The sequence below is a fragment of the Pelodiscus sinensis genome, chromosome 25, assembly GCF_052426305.1.
Source record: "Pelodiscus sinensis isolate ZL-2025 chromosome 25, ASM5242630v1, whole genome shotgun sequence".
Taxonomy (NCBI): Eukaryota; Metazoa; Chordata; order Testudines; family Trionychidae; genus Pelodiscus; species Pelodiscus sinensis.
This window is the reverse complement of record NC_143076.1, coordinates 1179145-1199388: the sequence shown is the minus strand read 5'-3', so window position 1 is coordinate 1199388 and position 20244 is coordinate 1179145. Positions and strand designations below refer to the sequence as shown.

Genomic DNA, 20244 nt, shown 5'->3' with positions numbered 1-20244 from the left:
CCAGCTGATGTGATGACCCAACCCCAAAGCATGTGTGAATGCAAACCTTTTGTGGTACCTGTAGCTAACAGGGAGGTTTGGGAAGGGGGTGCATGTGGGTATGGAAAGTTTTCTGGAGCTGGTCAGTCTCCCTGTAACCAAGGGGAAAGTGTCTCTACATGTGAGCCTGTGGGTGAGGGCCCGTCTGATGCCTCAGAGGTGAGGCTGGAATCAGAACCAGGGCAGGAAGAGCCCAGAAGTCAGGGAAATGTTTCTCTGGGGCAGTCTGGAGTGGCTGGCCAGAGTGAAGTTTTAGTTGAGGAGTTGGTGGCTGGTGAGGTTTGTGGAATTGAACCTGCACAAGCTGAAAGTGATTTGTGTGAAGAAGCACAGTGGGTGCAAGCTGGCAATTTGGAGGGTGGAAGTAGCTATGGGGAAGTGAAGGAAGCTGTCCCAGTGGCTAGCTGTATGCCTGAGATTAGCCAGGGGTGTTGGGACAAGGGAGAAGCTGTCTCTGGTTGTCTGGCTGTGTGTGGGGAAGAGTTTCTTCCTTTGTCTGAGGAAGGTGCCCCACAGCCTGTGAAGGCTGAGAGCAGTGTTGTTGTCCCAGAGTTGGGTCTGGATATGGCTAAGGCCCAGGAAGGGGGTGGCCCAAGGTTTGTGTCTGCTGGGGAGAGGGATGAGGTGACTCAGGTAGAGTCAGTCAGTGTTTTACCAGAACCCCAGAGACCAGACAGTGGTGACCCTGATATTGTGCCTGATGCTGCTGTGTTGCTGGCAGAGGGGGGAGCGACTCTGTGGGAGCAGGGAGACCCCTTAGCCCGAGCACAAGGAGAGAATGAGGGTGTGTTAACTCTGGTGCCTAATGATGGTGTGGACGTTTACAGCCATCTAGAGAGTTGCACAGGGAGTGAAGGTGCCTCTGACCCTGTCTCTTGTGGGTCTGTCTGTGTGCCCAAGAGGGGATTGTCTGTGAATCCACCTGAGGGGCCAGAGATGACTCAGGGAGTAAGGGAATTGCAGGAGGAGTTGGTTGTGGCTCAGCAGGGCAAGGCTGCTGCAGAGCCAGAGACGGGTGAACTGCTGCTTAAGGAAGCTCATAGGGAGGAGAGTCCTGGCAGTGCTTGTAGCAAGCAGTTTGCTGTGACTGAGGGAGGTGACAGGACCTTGCTTGGAAAAGGAATTCAGGAGAAAGCTCTGCCTGTAAAAGGCAGCAGCTTCTTGTGTGAGGCACTTGTTTTGGTGCCTGACAGACAGAATTTGTCTGTTAGCAGTGACTCCACTGACTTGGGTTCAGGGAAACCCAGGGTGGATGGTGTTGGAGAAGTCTCAGAGGGACTGAGGGTTGTTCCAGATGAGGCAGGAACAGCCAGAGAATTGGAACAGGATTGTTCCCAGGTGAGTGAGGAGAGTGGGAAGTTAGTGTCTCAGATTCAGGAGAAGGACAGTGTAGCTAAGTATGCAGAGCAGAACAGCTGTGTGGTCACTCTCCCTAGGAGGCAGGAGATGGCAGTTATGCTCCCATCTCTAGACACTGTGGACACTCGTAATCAATCAGGGAGGTTGATATCTGGTTCCATGTGGAAACAGAGGTTAGAGAGGGACAGAGGAGAGACTTGGGAGTCTACAGCTCACTGCTGTTACCCCACTGAGTGGGGGAAGGGGGAGAATTCCAGGGCCATTGTGAGCCAGGGAGTCACACCCAGCCAGCCCTTTGTCTTGGTCTGGCCAGAGGTTTCAGGCCTGGAGCCCAGAGGACAAGGGGGAGGGGTAGGACTTGCTTTGGCCAAGAAGATTTGCAGTTTAAACCTGAAGGGCCAAAACTGCAATGGTGTGGGGCCAGAGAAGGGGCCTGATGGAGAATTTCAGTATACACCTGATATAGGATTGTTCTTGTTACTGATGTTAATTCTTGTAACCGATGTATTATTGTTGCAGAGAATTGTAACGGTATACAGTGTGCATGAGCTTATGAAAATACCATGTAATCTGTCTGGAGATGTACCAAACGACAGACGGTATGTAAGGGGACATTGTAATGTTGCTATTTCGTGGTTAACACTTGTAACTGGTCTTGGAACTTCCTACAGGACAAAAAGGGTTCCAGCCAGAAGGTCCTGTGTAAGAAGGGAAACTGAGGCACACCACCATTTGGTTGGGGAGGCCTGTGATGCCCTCAGTGATGTTACTGGCATCACTTCCTGCATCAATTTTGCGTTGGGGGTGTCACATTACCGAATTGGAGGGAAGCAGCCAGATTGCTGCTGCACCCCTAGGTGGGGGTGTTGGCCCCGGAGATCTGTATGAGGGGGAGCCATGCGGGGTATTGAATGGGAGCTTGGTGTTTTCTGATCCTGTGTACACTGTTTATGTGAGTATATAATGTCTGTGTGTGTAGATCTGTAATCTGTGTGGAAACTGAAGATTTCCCTGCATGTGGTTAAGCATTGGGCAGGGCCGAGCCTGTGGAGCCTGTGGACATGCTAATTACCTGTGGGACAATGGTTCTCAATGGCCCAAAGACACACCCAAAGAATGGGGGCTGTCCTGAGAGCAGCCAGCAGGGAACACAGAGAGGCTGAGGACCAGGTGACCTGCTACATACTAGAAGAGGCCAGGAAGGAGTATAAAGAGGCCATGTGGTCGATGCCATTTTGTGCTCAGCTCAGCACTTCATCCCAGAGGCAGCACTGCAGGGATTGAAGAGCCCGGAAGACCTGTGAACCCATCCTGATCGTAGGATGTGCAATAAGAACTTTTAAACCAGCAGCTGCAACATCTCTGCTAGAGCCTGCATCGAGAACTGGGAGATTCGGTGCATGTAACGTACTGTACTTTAATAACCTTACTCTCAGGCTTTTCTTTCTTGTAATAATAAACCTTTAGATATAGATTCTAAAGGATTGGCCCAGCGTGATTTGTGGGTAAGATCCAGAGGGTAAATTGACCAGGGATCTGTGGCTGGTTTCTTGGAACCGGACAGAACTCGTTCGGGGTAGGTGGGATTGGGTGCTAGGACCCCCCACCCGTGTATAGGCCAGGGGCCATCTGGGGCACGGATATTGCTGGGGTGTCGGAGGGGTTTTGCTCGTGAGGCTTCAGGCAGGCAGCTGAAGCGCTCTGTGGGACTGGTGTGTGGCCTGTTTGGAGAGGTCACCAGTCAAGGGGGCTGTAAGGAGCCCCGGATTTGAGCAATTCGCCCTGAGCGGACGCACTCAGCTGTGCCCAGACACGGCCCGGTCTGTCACAGAGGGGCCGGCCCCTTTCCTGCTGCCCCAACTCTTATTCCCACAATGCGCTTTGTGCAGGGGCCATTGGTCTTTGTGCCAAGACGCGTGGCTGGGAGCCAGGACTCAGGATCCTTCCCCAAATATACAACCCCCCTTCCAGCCCAAACCCTCTGTTCAACTCACACTGTCTGGCTGTCGCCCACATGGGCTGAGCTCAGGGGCCAGGTGGGTGACCTGCCCTGCAGCTGTGACGGCATCAGACCCCTCCCACCCACCTGCTCAGTCTGGAGACCAAGCTCCAGTGGCCTCAGACACCCAGCAGGAGGAACAAAATTGTCTCCATTGTCCCTAAAGCAAGGAAACCAAAGCACATGAAGCGCAAGGACCTTGCAGTAACCAGCCCAGCCAGTCCCACTGAGACTTGAATTCATCTTGGAGGATTCAGAGTCCCGAGTGCTGCCCCTTGCACCATGGCACCTACAGCTGACAGCCCACGGGGGCACCTGGGCCTCTCAACTCTCAGGCTGGCCTCTTCTCCTGGCTTCCCTCCAGCCCCTTCATCTCCCAGGACTCTCTGTCCTGCCCCAGCTGTGCTGCTTTCAGGGCAAATCCCTTGTTAGCACCAGTCACAATCCTGGGTCAGTGAGGGTCCCTCCCACCTGAGAGGTGTGTTGCAAAAAAGCCTCTTGTTCCCTACCCAATTCCCAACACTGGCTGCAGCTCTCTACTTTTGCAAGGGTGTAGCTCAGTGGTAGAGTGTTTGATGGCAGATCAAGTAGTCTTTGGTCCAACTCCAAGTACCCCCTTGGAAAAAGTTCCTTCTACTAGCAATATTTTCCTTTCCAGTTCCATCACACTCTGGCTTTACATTGCTTGAGGTTCTTGACATTAATAAGAACCCTTAATGCAGAGCTGCTCAACTTCGGAAGCCCGAGGGGCCACAATGAATGGCATTTCACCAGGGTGGACAGGGCAGGTGTCCCTTGCTGGTGTATTCCAGGAGCTGGGAATGGGTGACAGGAGGGATCATTTAATAACTGTCTGTCCTGAGGATTCCCTCGGGACAATGAACTTGGCTGCTGTCCTGAGACAGGATCCTGGGCTAGTTGGGCAACTGGCATGGCCCAGTCTGGCTGCTTTGATGTACTATGTGGTTGTTCTTGTCCCCACTGGGCAAGGGAGAATGGACGCCCCTCCCCCCACCACCCATCCTGAAGTGGACAGAAAATGGCCTGTGAAAGGCTAGTGGAGGTGAGCAAAGAAGCACATTTCATGTGTCCCTGGTGGTTTAGTGGTTAGGATACAGCACTCTCACTGCTGTGGCCTGGGTTAGGAAACCAGCCTCAACTTTCACATGACAACTACCTAGTCATTTTTCTTGCCTCACTGCCACGTTACAGCAGCTGTGACCCAAGAGGTTACTTCAGACTCCTTCCCACCTCTCCCTCACTGCTAAGACAACACCTGCCATTTTCAGAAGGGGCCGAGCTGGGTGACTCAAACTGCCCCTCCCCTCTCCTGCATGGGCAGCACTGCAGGAAGCTCTGTGGCACACACAGCACTAGCCCAGCGCAGTGTCAGCTCAGCACAAGATCCAATGGTTCGCTTTGGTTGTTGAAGGAGACAACACAGAACTGGCTCCAGCCCCCACTCAGTAACCTGGGGAAATGACCCACCAGGCCTGGGCCCCTCAGAGAGGCAACGATTCCCCACTGGCCAGGGCAGAGCCTCCCTCTCACACAGTCATGGAGCCTTCTCCCCCTGGTCCTGCCTCTCCCTTCACTCAGCTCTCACTGCTCGGTGCTGCCAGGGAGGGGCCTCACTGGGAGAGCCGCCTGGGCAGGTTCCTGCCACAGAGACATGTCCCAGAGCAGGACGGATGCTCAGACCGACACTGAGTGTTGCTCAGCGCTGGGGTGAGACAGGGAAAGAGAAAAGGGTCTAACGGCGCCTGCAGCCTTTCAGAACAGCCCCCGACCCCACCCCCAAGTACCAGCCTTTCCCTCCACCTTTGCTGGGTTCTGCTGGGAACTGTCTTGACTCAGGCCTCCCCAGTGACAGCCTAAGGCTGGCCAGGGCTCATTAAGGAGATGTGGGGCTGGGTGGGGAAAGCACGGCGGGCTAGCTACAAATGGAGTTGTGGTTCGCATGGCAGCAGCTGGCCAAGGAGTTAGGCTGGGTTTGTGGATGTTCTTTACTGCTCCCCTGTCTCTGTTCTCTGACTCGCCCCTTTCCCGTCGCCTGGTCCTGCCCAGCTCTGACTCCTGCCTGGCTACCTCCTGCATGAGCTGAGCTCAGGGGCCGGGCTGGTGACCTGCTCCACTGACACCTCCCATCACTCTGCTCTGTCACTCACGGAGCAGCTGAGCGATTGTCCCCTTGAGTGGCATTCTCAGCCAGCCAATCAGCTTTGTGAGGAGTTCATGGAGGCAGGGCACAAAGATCTCTTGTTAGGCCAGCAAGGAAGCAGCCAAGGCCCCACACCCAGGGAGCCGGCTGGAGACCATGTGGAGGGAGCCGCTGCCTCTCCCCCTGTGTAGCCGGCACTTTCCCAGGGGGGCAACTCTGCCCCCTGGGGCCTGTCTCCATCGCTTCTGTCACCGCCAGGCAATGGGAGAGCAAGTGGACTCCCCACGGGGCGCACAGTAAGAGACAGGGGGCTGGCGGCTCAGGGAGGCGTGGTCCCAGGAGGCAGAGGGGCACCTGTGACTCTCGGCTGGCAGCTGACACTCTGCTCCTTGCTTCCCTCCTGCTGCTTCACCTCCCAGGGCTTCTTTCTCCTTCCCTGTCCATAGCAGGCAGCTACACAAAGGCAGGTCACCAAACCAGATACCCCTGTGGCCAGCATGGGGCTTGTACCCACGACCTGGGCGTTATCAGCATCAAGCTCTAAACAGCTGAGCCAGCAGGCCCACAAGAGGCGCTTTGGAAAAGACCCCACAGGCAGCTGCAGGGACGTCTCTGCCGCTGCCACGAGCTCGTCTCTGATGGGGCCATGGGCGACTCACTGAGATGTGGGCTGGCTAGTGCAGAAGTCAGAGGAGCAGGAGCCAGTGTGGGTTCAGAGCGGCCTTGCACAGAAGCAGGTTTGGGGGAGGAGCTGCTGGGCCGCTGAAGCAGGTGACCAGTGGTTGGCAGCAGCGCTATGGGCTGGGCACATGGTCCCATCACCTGGACATATGGAGCCTCTCCCCTACAGGGAGCCTTGGGCCAGCAGCTGCAGCAGCAGGAATTTGGGCATCAGGTCACCCCATTGGGGACAATGGAGGGAAGAGAAGATGCTATTGGGGAAAGCAGGCCAGGCCAAGGCCCTTGTAGCTCCTGGGTCTGTGCAGGCTGGAGCCTCCTCCTACCAGTTCTCTGGCCTGAGTCCTGCAAAGCTCTCAGCCTTTTGCCTGTTTCTGCTTCCCTGTCTATAGCAGGCACTTTCCCTGGGGCCTGTCTCCATTGCTTCTGTTACTTTAGGCAGCTAAAGTGTGTGTTTGGCAGGGGCAGAAGTAGTCACCACAGCAAAAAACTCTGACCAACATGGGGCTTGAACCCATGACCTTGGCGTTATTAGCACCACGCTCTAACCAACTGAGCTAGTCAGCCTTCAGGAGTTCAGCTTACAAATGGGTCCTTTCAGAAAGACACCTCCAGCACCTGCAGCACCTCTGCAGCTGCCGAGGGCTCTTCTCTGACAGGGCCACTAGCAACTCACTGTGATGTGAGCTGGCTAGTCCAGCTGGTTTGAGGTTTGGTCAAGGAATCTCTTGCTGCCAGCAACTTGCCTCTCAGCTTCTGCCCTGTAGGCAGCAGCCGCAGCCCCTTTTGGCCACTGGGTCAGCCTGTGAAGGGAGGCAGGAATGGGGCCAAGTAGCGAGTCAGACTGAGGGGGGCAGGCAAAGCTCATCTTGCCTTGTAGGGCCACTGGCACCAGCATCTCTCTTGTGCGCTGCTAAGGAGAAAAATTCCGAGAGAGACAAGAAAGACCAATTTAGAAGAGTGTTTGGAGAGGGGCACCTGTTAATGCCAGGGGGGCAAGAGTCAGAGCCTGGCAGCTCCTGGGGACCACAAGGGTAAGCAGCAAGCTCCAGGCAGGTTAAGTTTTAGGGCCCAGCCCATCTCAGCCAGGCAGACCATAGCATCAGACTGAGCTCCAGACACCCAGCACTCTCCCTGGGGAGCCTGTAGCTAAGGAGCCCAAAGCTCATAAAGTGGGAGGGTTTTGCAGCAACCAGCCCAACCCCAGCAAGTCCCACTGAGATTTCAACTCAGATCACAGGACTCAGGGTCCTGAGTGCTGCCCCTTACAACGTGGGACCTACGTGAGCCAACAGTGACTCAATTAGGCTGAACTGGAGCCTCAGCTCATGGCCACTGGGACCAGCTTTGCTTCTTTTCCTTCCACTCAGAGCCCCCTTTTTCTCCTGGGCTGCAAGGAGCATCCCTGGGACGCCCTGAGACAGGCACAGGACTCTGCCTCCCCATAACCAGCCCCACCCCACCCAACTGGCTTTGGCAGAACAAAGGGGGGGCGGGGGGGTAGCTAGACTGCTCCCTTCTTACACACTTCAAAATGTCCATTTCTAAACAGGCCAAGACTGTGTGGCCTAAAAGAGAAGGCATCTGACTGTGGGCCAGAGGACTGAGAGTCCCTTTGCAGTTGTGTTGACTGTGCTTGTGACTCCTGGTATCTTATACCTGGAAAGGTTCTGTAACAATATGGATCCATGGGAAGGCCTCTAGCTATTCAGCAGATCTAAACTAAAGCCTCTTGCAGAGAGGCAGCAATTAGCTGTAGAGCCTGGGCTCATATTCCATCTAAATGGCATTTCAATAGGGTCACACTAGGCTGTGAGAAGGGGCTTGGATCCTAATGACACCCACTGTCACCAAGTAAGACACAGACCTCAAGGTGGGTGGAGAAAACTTAGTGAACAGCATTTGCCTGGCAAAAAACTGCTTATCAGTGTTTGTGCAATTGGCATTCTATGATTATCATCCTCACTTTCCTATTATTTGTGTGATCGCTGTCTGGATTGTAACTGTTTCTGTCGGCTGTATCATTAATTTTGCTGGGGGGAAATCAACAAAGGCGGTGCAGTATGATTGGTTAGGTAAATCATAATAGTATGTTAGCATTGGTTAGTAAATTTATACTAAAATAATCGGTTAAGCAGGACTCAATTTTCACTCTATTAACTGGGGTCCAAGAAGGAGACCAGGGAGAAGAAGGAAAAGGGGAAACGAGAAGAGGAAGAAGGAGGGAAAGGGAAAGGAAGGAAGAAGACCAAGAAGGAGGAGGGAGACCTGGAAGCAGAACTCACCTCCAAGGCAGCCTCAGACCAGAGCAGCCAGGACCCCTCTGCATGACCGTTGAAATGGTTTGCTGTGTGAATTCTGTCAGGTGATGTCAGGCTTGGGCACTGGGATTATTTACCATTTTCCCTGACTGGATAGGACTCAGAGCTGTGATGGCCGAGTGGTTAATGTGTTGGACTAGAAATCCATTAGGGCTTCCCTGAGCAGGTTCAAATCCTGCTCACAGTGAGGTTTGTCTTTTGGTCACACCACCCCTTCCTAGGGCAACAAGGTACCCAAGTCCTGAGACCCCTGAGAAGAACCTGCCAGTCCCAGCAGAAGGGACACCTGTGCTATGTCTACACTTGCAGCTTCTTGCATGAGTAATATGCAAATGAGGCTAAGTGTGGAATATTGCTAAGCCTCATTTGCATAGCTAAGGAGCCACCATTTTTTTCCAAAGAGACTCTTGCACCAGAAGGAGCGTCTACACTGCCCCTTCTTGCACAAGAAAAACCCTCTTGCGCAATGCGATTACACCTATTACTTTTCACTAAACACTGTTATCAGACTGCCCGGTGCACATTCCTACCTTCCTTTGTGCGCACACCATACCTGGGGCTCTAATTACTGGCCACCTGCCTTTCACAGAGATCATTGATCCTTGTGACTTTCAGGTACATTCACACGGCAGCTGTTTGAACATAATGTGCTTCTATTGCATGATCAGCACCAGAGTCTCCGGTTGTGTCTACACTGTGAGTTTTCTCAGCAAAAGATGTGCTAATGAGCAGGGCTTGCCAAGCAGCGGGAGCTCTGCTCGCCAGCCACGCGGTTTCGCATGGTTCTGTGCTCTGCGCACACGCAGATCGTTCTGCTCCAGCTCTTCCGGGATGTAATTACTTACATCCATGGGCGAGTAGATTACATTATTTGCAGAGCCCTGGTAATGAGGGTCTCATTTACATGAGTCATGATCTCATTTGCATATTTTCTGACAAACTGGTTTTGTGCTAGGGTTGTTGTGCAAAAAACAAGCAGCATGGAAGTTTTCTTTTTGTGCAAAACCCCCTTTTTCTGCAAGATCAGGATACCTCTTTTGGGGGGCATAAGAATCTTGTGGGAAAAGGGAAATTTGTGCAAAAAAAATGTTCACACTACTTGTTTTTGCACAGCAATCCCATTGGCTGAAAATATGCAAATGAGATTGTGACTCATGCAGTTGAGTCCCTCATTAACATATTTTTTACAGAGAAAACCTTTAGTGTAGCTGTAGTCTCTATGAGCCTCACTAAATCAAACCCCTGGGGCACCTCCTGCTCTTTGCTACTATCCTACTCCCACTGTGAGGGCACCACCAAGCTCAACTGAAGGTAAAACCAACTTGAGATACATGTTGAAGAATGGTGGGAAGAAAAGACCCATTGACCTGGCAACAAGGCACCACTGGGAGTTGAACCCAGGATCTCCTGCTTACGAGGCAGGTGCTTTAGCCAACTAAGCCACGGTGCCCTCCTTGGAAGCAACCCTAAAACTGTTCTACTTTATGGTGCCAGACACCCCCTTCCCGTTCCAAAGTGCAGCCGTTCCCCATTCCCCTCCAGCTCTTGCTCTTGCCATGACTCAAGGTCTGCGCAGCCCAAGACATTTGATTGGCAGCTGGAACCCAAAACCTTTTTGTCAATTGTAGCACCAGGCCCCAAAGGGACAGACCCAAGGCAGCCGCCTGGTCCTAAGGCCGGGCCTGCAGCCAGGGGGAGGGAGAAGAATCTCTCCTTTCAGCTGGAGTTGAATCAGCCACCTAAGGGCACTTGCCGAGCACCCGCTACAGGCCTCTGCTCTGCCAGCTGAGCTATGGAAGGTGCCTGGGGCAGGCTGCTTTGCCTATGTTGGCCCTCACATGAGTGCCAGGGCAAGAGCCCCCCGAATGGGAGGGGCAGAGGAACCCAGCAGCACAGGGGTGTCACAGGCGCTTCACCCGCAGAAGGACCCTTGAGTGATCCAGGCAGAAACGCCGCGTCTCGCTCCCTGCAGCTCCCCTTGCTGCCCTGGCAGGCGCTGCCCCTTCTCCCACTGGCCTGGGCCTGGCCTCCCTCCCCCGCCCGGCACCACAGAAAGCCCCTTGGCGTGAGCCTGGGCAAGCTTAGGCCCTGGGCTCTGGGGCCAGCCCCGTTGTGTGTCAGAGCCCCCTATCCACAATGCTACTCCAGGGGGCCTGGTTCCAGGGCCTCCTAATCCCAGGCCTGGGGGGCTGGAGGCCTTTGCCCTGGAGCCTCAGAGCTCCCCAGTGCCACCTGCCAGGAGGGGGAATCTCCCGCAGGGCTGGTGCAATGTAGGAACCTCTCCCAGGGCAGTGCCCCTAGCCCAGTCTCTGCCCCTTGTGGGGGCAGGTAAGAGATACCCCCTCCCCTTCCCCAGAGAGCAGCCCCCCAGGGCTATAGGGGGCAGATCTGGCCCAGGGCTGCTCCCAGCAGAGGTGGCTTTGATCCCAGCCTGGGTCCAGGGAAACTGCTCCCAGCTCCCAGCATGTGCGAGGTTGGGGGAGTGAGCAGATCAGCGTTTGCAGATATTTACACTTATTTGCATAATGCGTATGCAGATATGCAGGGCTCGGCAATTAGGGCAATCTGCCCGCCCGTGGTGAGTAGATTTTAGCCCGGTGCGGCGCTCAGTGCAGTCTGTGCATGCACAGTGATATGTAAATAAAATGTTACTGGTCTGGCAAAAGTTTGTGAATGGTTTGTCTGCCCATGGTATAAACGCAAAGGCTGGAAACACTGGCCTGATCCCTGGGGGCTGGCTGAATGCAAGGCAGGGAAAACACTGGGTGAAGGGGGGGATATTTTCCCCACCAGGCCTCTGTCCCTCGGAATCCCTGGGGATGTTGGGTTTTGTCTCATTTTTCTTCCCTTTTCCCTGCTTCCCTCCTCGCTGTGAGGAGGGGGCAGCTCTCGCCCTCGCGGTGGGAAACCATGGTACAGGGATGGGATGGGCACATGCTCTGAGAGCGAGTCCCTGGGCTGTTTGGGGAGAGAACAGTCTCATGTCTGCTCTCCTCCACACCACCAGGATGGCCGAGTGGTTAAGGTTAAGGTCTCCCATTTCCATAGCTATTACGGGTTATGTGGCCAGTGTAGACACAGCCAAAGTGTGACAAAAATAAATTACTTGAGTAAAGTACAAAAACTCCAAAAAGGTCTTGAGTAGTGTGATCAATTATTTCTACTTAGTTACTTTCCACCTCTGCTCGGCAGGCAGGAGTTCCTGGACCCTTGCTGGTCCACAAACTGGCAGTTGGTTACCGCTGACTTAGAGGAGCCCCAGGAACTACAGTTTCAGGAAGAATCAGCAAGAGATTGTGATTGGCTGCAAGGTGCTCCACATGCTAATCAGGAGGCATATGGCTGTAAACAGGGACATGGAGCATATTGTAATATACAGATTTTTAAATCTGGTGGAGTGTGTTTTAATGGGACAAGCACTTAGCTAAGATTATTTCTGTTCTTTAGTTTTCTAAGTGTTGTGTGAAAACATTCCCCATGAAGAGAAAGTGAATGCACATGAGTGTGGTTGTGTACTGAGCCTAGCCCTGCTAACACTGTATTTTCAAGGATCATTTCTATAGTTAATAATTAGAGAAATGCAGCTGAAAGTGGCTGGTCTTGCTAACTATGAGAATGAGTAATAGTGTTCTTTTCTGAGTATTAAGTGAGCAAATAGTGTTACTTTAATGTAATTGCTGTCTGCTCTTGATGGTTGTTTCTTCTTTCCTGTTGGGAAGCTGGAGGAAGAGAGCACAGGGTGAGTGGTTGGCTACTGTTAAAAAGTTCAATATTAGTTTTGAAGTAGGGAGGAGCAGGGACTTCACTTTATCATCTTGTCCTGGCTTTTCTTTAATTCCTGGTTTTATTTGTACTGCTCTGGTCCTGATGCTGGGCTATGTCTACATTGGCATGATTTTATGCAAAAGCAAACATTTTTGCTGCAAAACTTGCTGCCTGTCTACACTGACAAGGAGTTCTTGCACAAGAACACTGACGTTGTAATGTATGAAATCAGGGCTTCTTGCGCAAGAACTATGATGCTCCCGCTCAGGAATAAGCCCTCTTGCGCAACTGTTCTTGCGCAAGAGGCCATGTAGACAGGCAACATGAATTTCTTGAGCAAGAAAGCTCTATGGTGAAAATGGCCATTAGGGCTTTCTTGCACAAGAGAGCATCTACACTGGCATGGATGCTCTTGCACAAAATCATGCCAGTGTAGACGTAGCCTAAGAGTTTTCTCCCATGAGGAGAATGAATTTTGTGTTGTGCACCAGTACTGAGATCATGTGGCTTGTTTGGATGTGCCACTGTGGCACCCAAGTTATTAATAAATATCTTATAAACCTTTACCTTTCCCCTCTGCTGCCATGTCTCCTCCCCTTGCTCCATCCGCTCCCCTGGTGCCTGCTGCCCCCCAACTCCTCACCCTCCTCTGCTGTCCTGACTCCTGCCCTTCTCACTGCCCTCAGCCTTCCTGAGACCTGCCCCCTCCACCAGCCCTTCTCTCTCCCCTGTGCCCACTCCTCCAGTAGCCCCACTCTGATCAGGTGAGCTACCCCTCCTCATCCCCTCATCTAACACCTCCCTCTTCATACTTGTCCTGCCTCTCTCCTCTGGTTCTGGCCTCTCCCCTGCAGGTGTCTGCCCTTCTGCTTCACCTCCAGAATCCCCTGACACCTGCACCCTCCCTTAGCCCTGGACCTTCCTGGTGCCTTCCCCTTTCTCCTCTTTTTTCCTGATGCCCACCCCCTCACCACTCTCTGCCCCATTCTCCTCCTGCCCCTCTGTGCCCTCACACATGCCTTGCTCCATCCCCACCTTTCTGATGCCTACCACTTCTTTTAAGCCTTCTCCCCAGCACCTCCCCCTCCAGTTCCCAATGCCCTCTCCTCTCCTCTCCCAGCATCACCCTGTCCCCCCCAATGACACCTCCCCTCCTGCCCTTTTCCTTATTGTCTGCACTTGCCCCCCCCCCCCCACATTAGTCTCTCCTGCACCCCAACCCCTTGGTGTCTTCCCCTTTCTTCTCCTGACCTGCCCCCTCCCATCTGCACAAGCCCCTTCCTCTCCCACCCCTCGCCTCGCCTCACCTCGCCTACCTTTTGCCTTCCCGTTTGCAGGGCTGGAGTCTGCTGCGATTGGGCCCCAGAAGTCCCCACAGCCTGGGCTCCAGACCACGTGCCAGAGCCAGGCCGCTCAGTGCTCACAGCCCCAGCCCATCACAAGATGACAGTCCCACCTCTAGCGAGGCTCTACGCCCCTGCGCCTTGCTCGGCGCATCTCCTGCCAAGGCGCGGCTTGGCTGTTTTTAAAAATGGCACTGCAAAACCAAGCCGCACGTGACCCCGCCACCTCCGGCTCAGCGTGTGTGACCCCACCCCCAGCGCAGCCCCAGCTCCTCCCAACAATGCCGCCCAGGCTGTTAAGTCTCGGTTTGACAAAGCCCTGGCCGGGTTGATTTAGTTGGAATTGGTCCTGCCTAGAGCAGGGGGCTGGACTTGATGACCTTCTGAGGTCTCTTCCAGTTCTATGATTCTATGATTCTATGACAACTCTCCTTCCCCAGCTGGGGTCAGCTTGCCGGCCTTCTCGCCGGAATCCCTAGGCCCGGTGGGATCTTCTGGTGGGGCCGTAAGAGCCAGCAGCACCCCTACTGGCTCTGGTGCAGCACCCCTACTGGCTCTGGTGCAGCACGCACACGTATGCTTCCCCTCCATGCTGGGCTGGCAGAGTGGTGCCCCAGAAAGTGTGGTGCCCTACGCGACTGCGTACTCCACGTATGCCTAAGGACGGCCCTGGCAACAACCTTTGCGCTAAAGAGTATTTGCACAAGATCATGCAAATGTAGACGTAGCCCTGATGTCTTCCTGCTGTTCTCTCACCTGCTTCTGAGTATTTTTCCATGTGCTTCTCACACTGGAGGTAGCCAGCCTCTTAGATCTGCCTCATGGTTTGTCTCCCATCTGTTTCCTATTGGCCCTGGGGGAGGCAGAGACTAGCCGCAGCCCAGTGTTAATTATCCCTTGGGTTAGTGTCCTTCTCCCATAACATGTAGCTAAGATATTTGTTAGTAACTGGCAGGTGCCATGGGGGCTTACCCCCGAATAGACTCACATGACCTCATCTTGGCTCACAAGACAAAATTCACCCTGCTCCTGGAACAGGAACACTGACTAGCAGTGAGGCCCCTGCCAGGTACAACCAATCAGTGAGAGCTGAGTGAAGTGGGGGAGGCAGGACTGGGGGGAGAAGGCTCCATGACTGTGTGAGAGGGAGGCTCTGCCCTGGCCAGTGGGGAATCGTTGCCTCTCCGAGGGGCCCAGGCCTGGTGGGTCATTTCCCCAGGTTACTGAGTGGGGGCTGGAGCCAGTTCTGTGTTGTCTCCTTCAACAACCAAACTGAACCAATGGATCTTGTGCCAACCTGACACTGCGCTGGGCTAGTGCTGTGTGTGCCACAGAGCTTCCTGCAGGGCTGCCCACATGGGAGACGGGAGGGACAGTTTGAGTCACCCAGCTCTGCCCCTTCTGAAGGGCTTGTGAAAATGGCAGGTGCTGTCTTGGCAGTGAGGGAGAGATGGGAAAGGGGCCCTGAGCGAACCTCTTGGGTCACAGCTGCTGTAACAATGAGTAAGATGAATGAGTAGGCAGTAGTCATGTGAAAACTGAGGTTGGTTTCCCTGACTGGGAATGGAACCCAGCCCGCCATAGTGAAAGTGCTGAATCCTAGCCACTAGACCATCAGGGACACATTAATAGATATTTTTCCAGTTTCTGTCCCCTTCATGACATGCCCACAGGGGATAAGAACAGAAACCAAAGAGAACATCAGAACAGCCAGACGGGGCCATGCCAGTTGCCCAACTAGCCCAGGATCCTGTCTCATGACAGCAGCTGATTTCATTGCCCAGTGGGAATCTACTTCAAAGTAAGAATAAGACCCTCCGGAAAAGGGCGCTTTTTCCGGAGGATCGGGGCCAGTCTAGACGCTCTTTTCCGGCTTTTTTAAAAGCCGGAAAAAAGCGGCGGCCATGTTTATTTAAATGCCGCGGGGGATATTTAAATCCCCCGCGGATTTCCCTACGACGACTGCTGAAATTTACATGCCCCTTACGGAAGAGGGGCCAGTGTAGACGTAGCCTGAGAGGCTGCTGTGCCTGGCACTGGCAAGGCAGGGCTCTGACTGCAATTGCTGGGACAGGAGAGCCAGCGCCAAGTGCCCTTGTGATTCCCTAGGGGTGACAGTGCCCAAAGATCCTGTAAGTGCAACCTCTGCAGCTCCTGCAACTGTGGCTGGACTCTGCACTCCTGGCTTCCCTCCTGCTGCTTCATCTCCCTGGCTACGACTACACGGCACATTTATTTTGGAATAAGCTGTTCTTGAATAGTGATTCCAAAATAGCTTATTTCAAACTAGCAGGTCTACACTGCAGGGAAACCTCAGAATAGTCCGAGGCAGGCTCCCCAATGTAGATGAGCTATCTCGATTTAAAGCCTCAGGAAGAATAACTTAGAATGGCTCTGGGGAGGGGCTAGTTCAAACTAGCAGCAGTGGCTCATCTACACAGGCCTTTTTTAAAAATAGCTCATTTGGAATAGGTGTTATTCTTCGTAGAGTGAGGTTTGCAGAAGTCGGAATAAGCCGTCTGTTACTTCAGAATTATTTCAAAATAACGGAATTGCTGTGTAGACTCTTGCATTGTTATTGTGGAATAACGGCCATTGTTCCAAAAGAACTTTTGTGTGTGGACAGAATCTGCACAGCCCAAGAAATGTGATTAATGGCTTGTACCCACAATCTTTCTGTCAATTGCAGTAGAAGGCTCTGAAGACATGGACCCAAGGCAACCACCTTGGTTGCCTTCTGCTAAGGCTAAGCCAGAGACGAAATAATCACTCATTCAAGCCGGAGTTGAACCAGCAAGCAATCTAAGGATTGCTTGCCAAGCACACACTGCAGTCTTCCACTCTGCCAGCTGAGCTATCAAAGGGTGTTTAATTAATGATGGCTGGTCCAGGTTGTCTCTTCTACAAGTCTCGGGGCATCTGCTCCCCCAAGTATATGGCATTGCTGATGAGGGGCAGAGGAGCACAGGTGCTGTCACAGGTACTTCACATGCAGACGGACCCTTTGAGTGAAACCTGTGCTAGATCCATCCGTGTCACAGCAAAAGGAAGAAAGTTGGGTTCTTCTCATGTGTCTTCTTTGTTCCAGAGTCTCTAGGGGTGCGGTCAGGGCAGGTCCACAAAAAAACAAACCACTTGAATGAACCTCGGTCTACAAACACACAGAAACACCTCTGACGGTTTCCTTGCCTCTATTTAAATGTTGACAAAAATTTCTTGCTAACTCCTTGGCCAACTCAGATTTCTGGGGGGTTAAAAAATTCTCTCTCCTTAATTCTGTGCCTTCAGGAAAGGAGCAAATTGAGGCAGGCTAGGTCCCCTCCTGGGGACTCCAACCGAAACCCTATGACTAAAGGATTTACAAGCCAGATGATCAGTGTTTGCTGCACTTCTCCTTCCCCTCAACTATGCCAAACCTCAAAGGCAACTCTACAGCCCCAGTGGCTGGGGGAGATGTGCATGTTAGAGCCTCTGCCCATTGAGCAGTAGCCTTCTGTGCCCAGGGAGCCAGACACCGCCAGGGCTGGAGGGAAATGGGGATTGGTGGCACTTTGGGAGTCAATGATGTTGTCTGGGACCATAGAATAGAACAGTTTCACCAAATTTCCTGAGGAGGGCACCATGGCTCAGTTGGCTTAAAGCACCTGTCTAGTAAACAAAAGATTCTGGGTTCAACTCCCAGTGGTACCTCATGATGCCCTTTTATCACATTTTCCTATGTGTTTCTGGGTCACAGAAGAGGCCTCCCCTGGCCACGGGTAGAACTGCTGGTTCAGAAAAAGGCTAAATGGGAAGGAGTGTTGGAAAGAAGGAAACCACTACTGCAGAGAGAAACATGCCTGAGAGAAGAGTTGGCCTCAGAAAGCTGCAAACAGTTGTCAAAGTAGCTCATTTGGGAGCGTATTAAACTGAAAATTTGAAGGTCTCTGGCTCAATCCCTGGCTTTGGCAGGAGCCTTTCTCAATATGGCTTAGTCTATTTTGGCATCTCTCCATCTCTGGTAAGCAAACATCTTGGCTACGTCTAGACTGGCCACAAATTCCGGAAAAGGGATGCAAATCAGGTAAGTCAGCATAGGGAAATCCGCGGGGGATTTAAATATCCCCAGCGGATTTAAATAAACATGTCTGCCGCTTTTTTTCCAGCTTGGGGAAAAGCCGGAAAAAAAGTGTCTAGACTGGCGCGATCCTCCAGAATAAAGCCCTTTTCCGGAGGATCTCTTATTCCTACCTTCCGCAAGAGTGGGCGGGCAATGTGGATGCTCTGCAGATTCTTGCACAAGAACAGCCATTCTTGCACAAGAACCCGCCAGTGTAGACATAGCTCTGCAATCAGAGTTCAAGGGCTGTATCAAGAGGCCGGGAATGACATCCTAAAGATGATGTTATTTCAGGGTTAGAAACTGGAGAGGGGATTTCATGCCACCTCAGAAATTGTTGACACAGTAGAACAGGGCACTTGGCTTCGGCTGCTCCCAGCTGTCGTGGAGTAAACACATGCTAGCTTTAGGGTTCAAGACAGACAAAACCACCTTAATAACCCAGCTGGGAGGGAGGTTGTCACAGACGACAGGGAGTCACCCCTTACCAATACAAGCCCCTTCCTCACACTCAAATGCCTGAGATATTTATACCTTCTTACAAAGTCACAGTGGAAATTTACAGAGAAAAGAAGAAGTAAGGCACTTTGTCTTTAAATAGTAACCTCTGCTTGACCTGATAACAAATAGTAAGCAGTGTGTTTTTTTGTTAGTTTGTTTAACAGCATTGTGGTTTCTTGCTCAACTTGCTCAACCGATGCAGGACGCACTGCGTACGGTTCAGTCTTTGGCCAGGCTAGCGAGGCCTACCTCCACATTCCCCCCTTTATAATCTCACACTTTCATCAGTCCAAGAGTGCAGTAGACAAGCTGCAGACGTCCCTCTCATGACTCGTTATCCAAAGATCAATCACTGAATAGACCGTGCTGTCTCATCACCTGCTTTTGCCTCTTAGGATTGTCCTTTAACCAGCATTAGGCTTTGTATTTCTTTGTCAATGTCTTCTTCCTTTTGCTGCATTTTCAGATACATAGGTTGAATTTATCGTGACATTGTAGGGCTAAGTGCCTTTGCGGTGGTTATACATAATTTGGTTATTAAAACTTTAAGCAAGTGAATAACAATGATAATTACGCAAAAAAATTCTTACCCCCTATAATATCTATTGTAACATTTTCTGTCCCCATGAGCTTATGTTAGCCGTGGCCCATTCCCACAATGACCAACTATGGAGGTTATTTACCTTTTAGGAGATTTTTCTAATGCTTTTAATGATGCTGGTCAAGTTACCAGAATTGTTGGGAATATATGTACAGCATGGTCCTCTTTTAATTAAGGCACATACGCCTCCTTGTTCGGCTAGCAACTAATCTAATGCTAGTCGGTTTTTTAATGTCATTTCCTGATTTTGCTTAGCTTCTTCCATAATAAGTTCAAATCCTTGGGCTGTGTCATTTGCCACTGTTTCTAATGCAAGTGCTAACTGATTTATTTGGGCCTCAAGTTTCAACGGTGCAGCGGGAGACAGGTTAATAAAAACATTTTTTAAAGTTTTTTTTATCCAAGATGGAATTTGGAGCCCCCACTTTTGTTCATGGGACCACTGCTGGGGCAGTTCTTTTGTTCTAAATATTGCGTTGGGCATTAATAGAGCACTTTCAACTGCACACCAACGATGCCAATATTTTGGCAAGTTGGTATGGCCATGCAGCCCGCACAATAGGAGATGCCCTGGGTTAGTGTGTTTAACAGTTGTAAATCCTCTTTGATCCCAGTGACTAGCATATTTCCCACAGAGCTGGCCTCAGCTTTTTGTACCAGTTATGTTTCAACCCCATCTCTGTCTTCCTCTAAGCATTGGACCAAGCAAATACCAATGATAGGGAACACTAGAGAGGCTTTTTGTGGTAGGGTCCCAAGGTAGAAACTCAGAATAAGTTTCATTGGTGATTTGGCAAGCGTTATAAGTGGTTCTATGAAAGGACCATCCCTCTTATTCCATGGCAATGTAATTTACACAAGAGCCTTTGGTGAGGGACCTTGTCAAAGGCTTTCTGAAAATCTAAGTATACTATATCTACTGGATCCCCCTTGTCCGCATGTTTGTTAACCCCTTCAAAGAACTCTAAGGGTATGTCTACACTACCCCGCTAGTTCGAACTAGTGGGGTAATGTAGGCATACCGCACTTGCAAATGAAGCTCGGGATTTGAATTTCCTGGGCTTCATTTGCATAAGCCGGGTGCCGCCATTTTAAAATCCTGGCTGATTCGAACCCCGTGCCGCGCGGCTACACGTGACACGAACTAGGTAGTTCGAACTAGGCTTCGTAGTTCGAACTACCATTACTCCTCATTCCACGAGGAGTAACGGTAGTTCGAACTAGGAAACCTAGTTCGAACTACTTAGTTCGTGCCGCGTGTAGCCGCGCGGCACGGGGTTCGAACCAGCCGGGATTTAAAAATGGCGGCGCCCGGCTTATGCAAATGAAGCCCGGGAAATTCAAATCCCGGGCTTCATTTGCAAGTGTTGTATGCCTA

At 51.9% G+C, this 20244-nt stretch overlaps 2 protein-coding genes and 3 non-coding genes across 5 annotated transcripts in view; 2 read left to right on the top strand and 3 right to left on the bottom strand.

Moving 5' to 3' along the window:
• The window catches only part of LOC142824458 (uncharacterized), a 376972-nt gene that overhangs the window by 211393 nt on the left and 145335 nt on the right, over positions 1–20244 (top strand).
• The window catches only part of LOC142820484 (uncharacterized), a 65680-nt gene that overhangs the window by 19969 nt on the left and 25467 nt on the right, over positions 1–20244 (bottom strand). The gene's annotated exons all lie outside the window — the stretch shown is intronic.
• TRNAI-AAU (transfer RNA isoleucine (anticodon AAU)) lies at positions 6730–6803 on the bottom strand. The gene has a single exon. It is a non-coding gene; the product is annotated as a tRNA-Ile (tRNA).
• Positions 9934–10007, bottom strand: TRNAT-CGU (transfer RNA threonine (anticodon CGU)). Its single transcript has one exon. It is a non-coding gene; the product is annotated as a tRNA-Thr (tRNA).
• On the top strand, positions 12090–12305 carry LOC142824517 (small nucleolar RNA U3). Its single transcript, XR_016347870.1, has one exon. It is a non-coding gene; the product is annotated as a small nucleolar RNA U3 (small nucleolar RNA).